Below are 9,892 nucleotides of genomic sequence, written 5' to 3'. Positions count from 1 at the left end.
AACATGAAGAAAAATTAAATTCCAGAAATCCAGTGTTTCTATGCCAAACGGTTTTGTTATATTTCAGTCTTATGTGATGAATATAAAGTGTAATATTGGGACACAAACTCGAAATTGAATACATTTCAACTCTATATCTGACATGGAACAGGTGTCTTCTTTTTTTAAGCCCATAACCATGTGTGTGAGGTGTATACTTTTGTTTCAAGCAGATTTGTTTGACTACCAAGAAACACTGTGTGACCCTGATTTAGTCCACTGCAGTAAAAGGTTAAATTGTTTTTCCCCCTCACCCATCTACACACCATACCCCTTAATGACAAAGTGAAAACATGTTTTTAGACATGTTTGCTAATTAATTGAAAATTAAATACAGAAATATCTCATTTACAGAAGTATTCACAATTACAACCCTGTGTCAATACTTCGTAGAAGCACCTTTGGCAGAGATTACAGCTGCAAGTCTTTCTGGGTAAGTCTAAGTGTGACATTAGTGCTAGTACGAACTCAGACCCAGGAGCAGAGAAACACAGCAGGCAGAGGTAAGGGTAAATCCAGAATATTTTCTTAAGGTCTTCATAGCAAAACAACAAATCAAGGGCACACGAGAACACTGCCCAAAACATGAGACCTGAGCAACTGGCCCAGTCCAGAGGAACCTAAATAGTCATCCAGCAGGTGATCCCAATAAGCCCAATCAGGGTCACCTGGATACTAGAAGTAACCCAAGGGTGCTCTCCAGTGGCAACCTCAGGTACTACACTCCAGGGAGAAAACCTGACCTGTGACACTAAGAGCTTTCCACACCTGGATTGTGCAACACTTGCCCATAATATTTTTGAGAATTCTTCAAGCTCTGTCAAATTGGTTGTTGATCATTGCTAGACAACCATTTTCAGGTCTTGCCATAGATTTTAAAGTAGATTTAAGTCAAAACTGTAACTCGGCCACTCAAGAACATTCACTGTCTTCTTGGGTTATTGTCATGCTGAAAGGTGAATTAATCTCCCAGTGTCTGGTGGAAAGCAGACTGAACCAGGTTTTCCTCTAGGATTTTGCCTGTGCTTAGCTCCATCCGTTTATTTTTTATCCTGGAAAAACTCCCCAGTCCTTAACGATTACAAGCATACCCATAACATGATGCAGCTACCACTAGTCTCGAAAATATGGAGAGTGGTACTCAGTAATGTGTTGTATTGGATTTGCCCCAAACACAACACGTTGTATTCAGGACAAAAAGTGTACATCTTTATTACTTTAGTGCCTTGTTGCAAACAGGATGCATGTTTGGAATGTCTTTATTCTGTACAGGCTTCCTTCTTTTCACTCTGTCAATTAGGTTAGTATCATGTAGTAACTACAATGTTGTTGATCCATCCTCAGTTTTCTCCTATCGCAGCCATTAAACTCTGTAATTGTTTAAATTCACCCTGAGCGGTTTCCTTCCTCTCCAGTAACTGAGTTAGGAAGGATACCTGCATCTTTGTAGTGACTGGGATACACCATCCAAAGTGTAAGTAATAACTTCATTATGCTCAAAGGGATATTCATTGTCTGCAATTTTGTTATCCATTTACCCTTATTTGCGAGGCATTCAAAAACCGCCCTTGGCTTTATGGTTGAATCTGTGTTTGAAATGTACTGCTCGGCTGAGGGAGCTTATAGATAATTGTATGTGTGGAGTACATAGATGAGGTAATCATTCAAAAAGCATGTTAATCACTATTATTGCACACAAAGTGAGTCGATGCAACTTATTATGTGACTGGTTAAAGGTAATTCAACACATCAGGTATCCACTTCCTGTCAGAAAATGTCTCAGGGTTTTGCCTGCCAAATGAGTTCTGTTATACTCACAGACACCATTCAAACAGTTTTAGAAACTTTAGGGTGTTTTCTATCCATATATAATAAGTATATGCATATTCTAGTTACTGGGTAGGATTAGTAACCAGATTAAATCGGGTACGTTTTTTTATCCAGCCGTGAAAATACTGCCCCCTAGCCCCAACAGGTTAAGCATATTTTTACGCCTGAACTTATTTAGGCTTGCCATAACAAAGGGGTTGACTACTTATTGACTTAAAACATTTAAGCTCTTCATCTATTATTCATTTGTAAAAATTGGGAAAAACATAATTCCGCTTTGACATTATGGGTAAACCAGTGAAGAAAAAAATATATATTTAATCAATTTTAAATTCCGGCTGTAACACAACAAAATGTGGAAAAAGTCAAGGAGTGTGAATACTTTCTGAAGGCACTGTAACCCTGATTGTATGTCTGACGCTCTACAAATGGCTAAAACTGGCCACATGGCCCGAATATATATATATATATATATATACATACACTGCTCCAAAAAATAAAGGGAACACTTAAACAACACAATGTAACTCCAAGTCAATCACACTTCTGTGAAATCAAACTGTCCACTTAGGAAGCAACACTGATTGACAATACATTTCACATGCTGTTGTGCAAATGGAATAGACAACAGGTGGAAATTATAGGCAATTAGCAAGACACCCCCAATAAAGGAGTGGTTCTGCGGGTGGGGACCACAGACCACTTCTCAGTTCCTATGCTTCCTGGCTGATGTTTTGGTCACTTTTGAATGCTGGCGGTGCTTTCACTCTAGTGGTAGCATGAGACGGAGTCTACAACCCACACAAGTGGCTCAGGTAGTGCAGCTCATCCAGGATGGCACATCAATGCGAGCTGTGGCAAGAAGGTTTGCTGTGTCTGTCAGCGTAGTGTCCAGAGCATGGAGGCGCTACCAGGAGACAGGCCAGTACATCAGGAGACGTGGAGGAGGCCGTAGGAGGGAAACAACCCAGCAGCAGGACCGCTACCTCCGCCTTTGTGCAAGGAGGAGCAGGAGAAGCACTGCCAGAGCCCTGCAAAATGACCTCCAGCAGGCCACAAATGTGCATGTGTCTGCTCAAACGGTCAGAAACAGACTCCATGAGGGTGGTATGAGGGCCCGACGTCCACAGGTGGGGGTTGTGCTTACAGCCCAACACCGTGCAGGACGTTTGGCATTTGCCAGAGAACACCAAGATTGGCAAATTCGCCACTGGCGCCCTGTGCTCTTCACAGATGAAAGCAGGTTCACACTGAGCACGTGACAGACATGACAGAGTCTGGAGACGCCGTGGAGAACGTTCTGCTGCCTGCAACATCCTCCAGCATGACCGGTTTGGCGGTGGGTCAGTCATGGTGTGGGGTGGCATTTCTTTGGGGGGCCGCACAGCCCTCCATGTGCTCGCCAGAGGTAGCCTGACTGCCATTAGGTACCGAGATGAGATCCTCAGACCCCTTGTGAGACCATATGCTGGTGTGGTTGGCCCTGGGTTCCTCCTAATGCAAGACAATGCTAGACCTCATGTGGCTGGAGTGTGTCAGCAGTTCCTGCAAGAGGAAGGCATTGATGCTATGGACTGGCCCGCCCGTTCCCCAGACCTGAATCCAATTGAGCACATCTGGGACATCATGTCTCGCTCCATCCACCAACGCCACGTTGCACCACAGACTGTCCAGGAGTTGGTGGATGCTTTAGTCCAGGTCTGGGAGGAGATCCCTCAGGAGACCATCCGACCACCTCATCAGGAGCATGCCCAGGCGTTGTAGGGAGGTCATACAGGCACGTGGAGGCCACACACACTACTGAGCCTCATTTTGACTTGTTTTAAGGACATTACATCAAAGTTGGATCAGCCTGTAGTGTGGTTTTCCACTTTCATTTTGAGTGTGACTCCAAATCCAGACCTCCATGGGTTGATAAATTGGATTTCCATTGATTATTTTTGTGTGATTTTGTTGTCAGCACATTCAACTATGTAAAGAAAAAAGTATTTAATAAGATTATTTCTTTCATTCAGATCTACGATGTGTTGTTTAAGTGTTCCCTTTATTTTTTTGAGCAGTATATATATGTGTGTGTGTGTGTGTGTGTGTGTGTGTGTGTGTGTGTGTGTGTGTGTGTGTGTGTGTATATATATATATATATATATATACCAAGACCACTAGCCCCACTTCAAGTTCCTGAAGGTTTTACTATGTGTGTTGGTTGTGCATTGGTGGGATTGATGGGGTGGGGGTTCTTGGTCTTGTTGTGGTTCTTTGTCATGGTGCCAGATGGAAAGCCTGATACCACGGTTCGGTACAGAACAGGACATTTGTCACAAAACAGGAAATGTGTCCTCCATGTGCAGTAGCCTGAATCCACCTTGTGATTGCTTCTCTTTCTTTCTTTCTTTCTTTCTTTCTTTCTTTCTTTCTTTCTTTCTTTCTTTCTTTCTTTCTTTCTTTCTTTCTTTCTTTCTTTCTTTCTTTCTTTCTTTCTTTCTTTCTTTCTCTCTCTCTCTCTCTCTCTCTCTCTCTCTCACACTGCATGAGGGTTATTCTGGGGATACCAACCACAGAGAGAACCCTCCCCTTTCCCTCCACCCACGCATTTGCCCCCATATTGGAAACTTCTGCAGAACACACGCAACCCACATGTGAGGATGCACAAAAACACAACAACAGATACAGAAAAAAAGAGACTCAATAGGGCTGTCAAAAGAACTCTGTTTTCTGAGGTGAACAAAATAATGCTTCATACCAACTATTGTTTTCTTTCCATTTTGAGCAGTTAATGCTTTTGTTGACATTCTAAACATATTACACCAAATAGAAAATAAATGGAGTTCGGTCAGCTCTGAATTTAAATATAGTCATCTACATACATAATGTATTACATATACTATGTGATGAGTTGGTTTGGAGCTAACCTATCACTTCTATCGGCTTTATGGAAACGTTCCACATAATGAAAAGTGCTTCAAATCAACTATTGTGCTTGAGCAGGGAGTACAAAAGGCTACCTCTAGAATGACTGTCAGAACCTTTTACTTTTCAGTTGGAAATACAACTGAGAAAATTATATCTTCCAATGTCAATCACATCCAATGCATATGTATACGCATACAGTACCAGTCACATGTTTGGACACACCTACCCATTCAAGGGTTTTTCTTTATTTTTTACCCCATTTTGGGGTAAATATATATATATTATTTTATACATATATTTGTTTAATATATTTTCCTTCTTTATTATTTTCTCCTAACCCTGACACCCCTCCCCTAATTGGAATAAACTAATGGACAACAATATTTAGGCTTCTACTTCCAGTTCATACATACACTATATACATTTTAAGGACACAGTATATTTGGTTTGTTTTTAGTCCCAGTTTTCAGCTACACTCAACCCCTCCCATCTATCTCTGAAGACCATCCAGTTTGATTTATATTTGCCATATATTTTTCCACTGTGCTGTGATGTTTCACAAAAGTTCTGAACCTTTCTATTTTCATAGTTTCTATAGATTGCAAATTAAGGATAAACATTTTTGGTAAGAGTATTATTATATTATTGATCGATTGACTATGACTTTTCAAATCACACAGCAGTGTTTTTGCAGAGTTAACTCCAGGTAAATGTTGCAATTTTTCAGCCATTCCTGAACCTGCAACCAAAAACAAGCTACATATGGGCAGTACCATCTAATAATTCTGTCTCTTTGCAGCAAAATCTGCAGAGCTGGGATGGTTGTACCCCCCATATAATATAAATATAATAATATTTCAAATAACTGAAACTGAGAGGTTGTAATCTGAATGAAGGGAAAAAGGCCATTCTTGAACACGAGGTGAGCCATTCTTACTAATCTGCTAGAGAACAAGTTCGGATATACAGTAGCAGTCAAAAGTTTGGACACACCTACTCATTCCAGGGTTTTTCTTTTTCTACATTGTAGAATAATAGTGAAGACATCAACACTATGAAAAAACTATGGAATTGCACATATGGAATCATGTAGTACCCAAAAAAGTGTTAAACAAATCAAAATATATTTTATATTTGAGATTTTTCAAAGTAGCCACCCTTTGCCTTGATGACTTTTACGTCTGGATGATGTCACTCTGTGTAGCTGAAACCAGAGGCATCGTTCATATATTCATGCTGTGTTTGTAGTGAGAAGTGGGCATTTACCATCATAGAGTTGGATAGAGGACTGTAGATGGATAAAATCTGTTTTGGGATAGACATTAGTGATGTGAGTTTTGCAAATGATTAATTTCTTTTGAATTACTCTTTACTGACTTCATGATATGATTTTCTGAATGACTCGTTCATTTTAGTCTTTCGTTTGATCTGCTAGTGCTGCCCGCAATGAGTCCTACAGCAGGATTATTACACGCTCCTCCGGTTCAGCGGCTCCAGAGAGGTGCTCCGACCACCAACGGTCTGTCATATGAATGCAGGAAAATAAATTAATAGCATAAAGAAGAACTCATAATTGATTGCATGGTGTCTGCAATTACTTGATTATTGAATGTTATGATGGACACAGCTTCGTAGAACAAAAGCACACAGCCTCTGCTCAACAAACTCAAACTCGAGAATGAATCATTTTGGGGGCTGTAGTTCGCGATTGACTGTGCTTACCACCTTGCCTAGCTACCCAGACTACTTGCTACGGCCAAACATTACACCCCCGGACGTTATTTCCTTCTTCGCAATTAAAAGTATGTGGCAAATGACAGCGCAGCGGAAGAGTCAAGCAATGCATTACACCAAGCGTAGTTCACAATCTAGTCTGGTTGCAGCCTCAACTAGACCTCGTTTTAAATGTATCAAGAAATAATGTAATTTGTATGTCTAGCAATCAACAAATGTAAATTGTTTAAAGCACATGTTTGCAAGTCTCAATCACAAATGACAACTCCAAACTCCAATGGTGTACAACATATGAACGAGAGGCTTACAAAAACAACTCTTTCGAGTTTTCAGAGATCTCATGATTCCATCCGGGTCATCACGAGGGATCAGCCAATTAATTATACTTGTGAGCAAACATTCCATAACTGTAGCTGGCAGTAAATAAATCGGCATCCTTGGATGTATATCTGTTCAAACAACACACTCTAGATGACAGTATGAACCATTTAGTTTGTTTGCTAACTCATAGAAGTAGTAGAAGAAAATGTACTACTTCAAAATGGGGATGGCCTCAATGGTGCTGTAGGTGCTCTCGTCGACGCCATAATGGGACACATATAAAGATGATATCTCTATCAATCTCTATGTTTACCACATACGACTGGGGAACAAATCTATTTTAATGGCCCTCCAACTGTTAATTACTAATGGGAAACTCATCTTTTATCCTTGATTATTGACAAAATGAATGACTAAACTTAATGACTAATATTTTTAAGCCCACGGTTTATCATAATTATTTATTAAAAGATCTGTCAGCGTTATTTTGCGAAGGGGGCACACTGACTGGACCAGCCAAAGAGTAGGCCCTACCCTGCTCTGATCTCCCTAAAATCAAATCAAATCAAATTTTATTTGTCACATGCGTACAACAGGTGTAGGCCTTACAGTGAAATGCTTACTTACGAGCCCTTAACCAACAATGCTTTAAGAAGTTAATAAAATAAATAAGTGTTAAGTAAAAAAATAGATAAGGCCGGACACAGTTGAATTACTGTTTATCGGATGCCCCGCCTAACTTTTCTCCACACACCGAATAATTTTTTTTATCAGATATGTTATTTTTTGGCCAATATATGCGGCTCTTTGTTTATTATGCACTGTCTGCTCTCCCTTGAGGCTTTTCCCAAGTTCACGCCCAAGAGACCAAACAGCCTCAGATCACCTGCTCAGATCATGTTCAAGCCTCAGATTGGACAGTGAAACACACACGCTCGCACCTGCAGGCGACGTGCAGATCTTTCGTTTCTCTCTCAGGCATTCATGGCTGACACGGAACCCAAACCGGCTGTGCGCGTGCGGCATCGTGCGCTATCTTGCATGAATTTATTTTGTCCCCCTACACCAAACGCGATTACGACACACAGGTTAAAATATCAAAACAAACTAATGACATTAATTTGGGGACAGGTCGAAAAGCATTAAACATGTATGGCAATTTAGCTAGTTAGCTTGCATTTGGTAGCTAATTTGTCCTATTTAGCTAGCTTGCTGTTGCTAGCTAATTTGTCCTGGAATATAAACATTGAGTTGTTATTTTACCTGAAATGCACAAGGTCCTCTACTCCGACAAATAATCCACACATAAACTGTCAACCGAATCATTTCTAGTCATCTCTCCTCCTTCCAGACTTTTTCATCTTTGAACTTATATGGTGATTGGCATCTACACTTTCATAGTATTACCACGACAACCAGCAAAACAGTTCGTCTTTCAATCACCCACGTGGGTATAACCAATGAGGACATGGCACGTGGGTACCTGCTTCTATAAACCAATGAGGAGATGGAAGAGGCAGGACTTGCAGCACGATCTGCGTCAGAAATAGAAAGGAGTTCTATTTTAGCCCTTGGCATCGCGAGCAGTGTGGGTGCAATGATTGAATAACATGGATTTCTAAATGTATTTTGCAACGCTCGCGCACACGACGGGTCCGGTCTGGTCAGCATGTTAAGCTGATTCATCTATTAGAAGTGATTAATAGATTAATAGACGAAACAACAATGTCATTTAACCAATTGACTGGCCAGAGATCAGGACATTCATCAGCGAAGACGCAGTGCAAGCTGATAGTATTTTGGACAACCAAATTAAACTCACAATGATTGATGAAATCGAAGTGTGTCAGCTGTATGGTGATTTACGATTTATAATTTACATTTTACTGGTACTACCAGTAGTAGTAGGCCAACCGATAACACCACGACGGAATGTGTTTGAAGTAATGATGCTCCGCCGAGAAGAGCTAGCATGTCCAGCAAAGTACATCGGCAGTGGCACGCACACACATAGTGCAGATCAGCAGGTGGGGGCTTTTCGTGGCAGCCAGACGAGACAATCGAAGGAGGTTGCTGTGAGCAAAGTTACAGGGCTTGAATTTAGTCACGCTTGCTCTATATAGATTGATGCTTCTAATTGTGCATGTTGTAAACAACAACAAAAAAATGTATGACTAAAGGTTATACTCTATGGCTGGATTTATGTATTTTTTCCCAATGCTACATTCATTTGTCAGACCTAACTTGATTGACCCTCTTTCTACAAGGCCTAGTCTATGAGAGGCCTAATCATATTTGTATGAATATTTTGTTAACGCCTAGGCTTTAGGGATGCTTTCAGGTAATTAACTCTTTATTATGCATCAACATTTTAATTTGATTAAAATTATTTATTGTCAATCATTTTTGAATTTGTTAGGCTATACAATTAAGTAGATTAATGAACTGATAATACATTCATGCATTACTTTTTATATTTTTGAAAATAACTTTTGAATATGATAGAATTTTGCATTCTATTATACATCCTATGTGAATAATGTTCATTAATGTTAATTTGTGTATTAATAATAATAATCAGAAAATCAGTCTGAAATGTTATATTTCGCCTATTGGACAATGTGGTAAAGTACTGTTATTCCTATATATATATATATATATATATATATATATATATATATATATATATATATATATATATATATATATTTGTATTTTTTTCACTCTCACGCCTCACTTTTCTGGGGGGGAAATCCGTTAAACAGTGAGTCAATTTTGTCTGGCCTAAGTAAAAAATTGAAAATAAAAGTAACAAATAATTAAACAGTAGCAGTAAAATAACAATAGCGGGGCTATATACAGGGGGTACCGGTACAAAGTCAATGTGCGGGGGGGCACCGGTTAGTTGAGGTAATTGAGGTAATATGTACATGTAGGTAGAGTTAAAATGACTATGCATAGATTATAAACAGAGAGTAGCAGCAGCAGCATAAAAGAGGGCTCTGGGTAGCCCTTTGATTAGCTGTTCAGGAGTCTTATGGCTTGGGGGTAGAAGCTG

This window comes from Salmo salar, chromosome ssa01, assembly GCF_905237065.1.
Source record: "Salmo salar chromosome ssa01, Ssal_v3.1, whole genome shotgun sequence".
Lineage (NCBI taxonomy): Eukaryota > Metazoa > Chordata > Actinopteri > Salmoniformes > Salmonidae > Salmo > Salmo salar.
Note: the sequence above shows the minus strand (reverse complement) of the source record.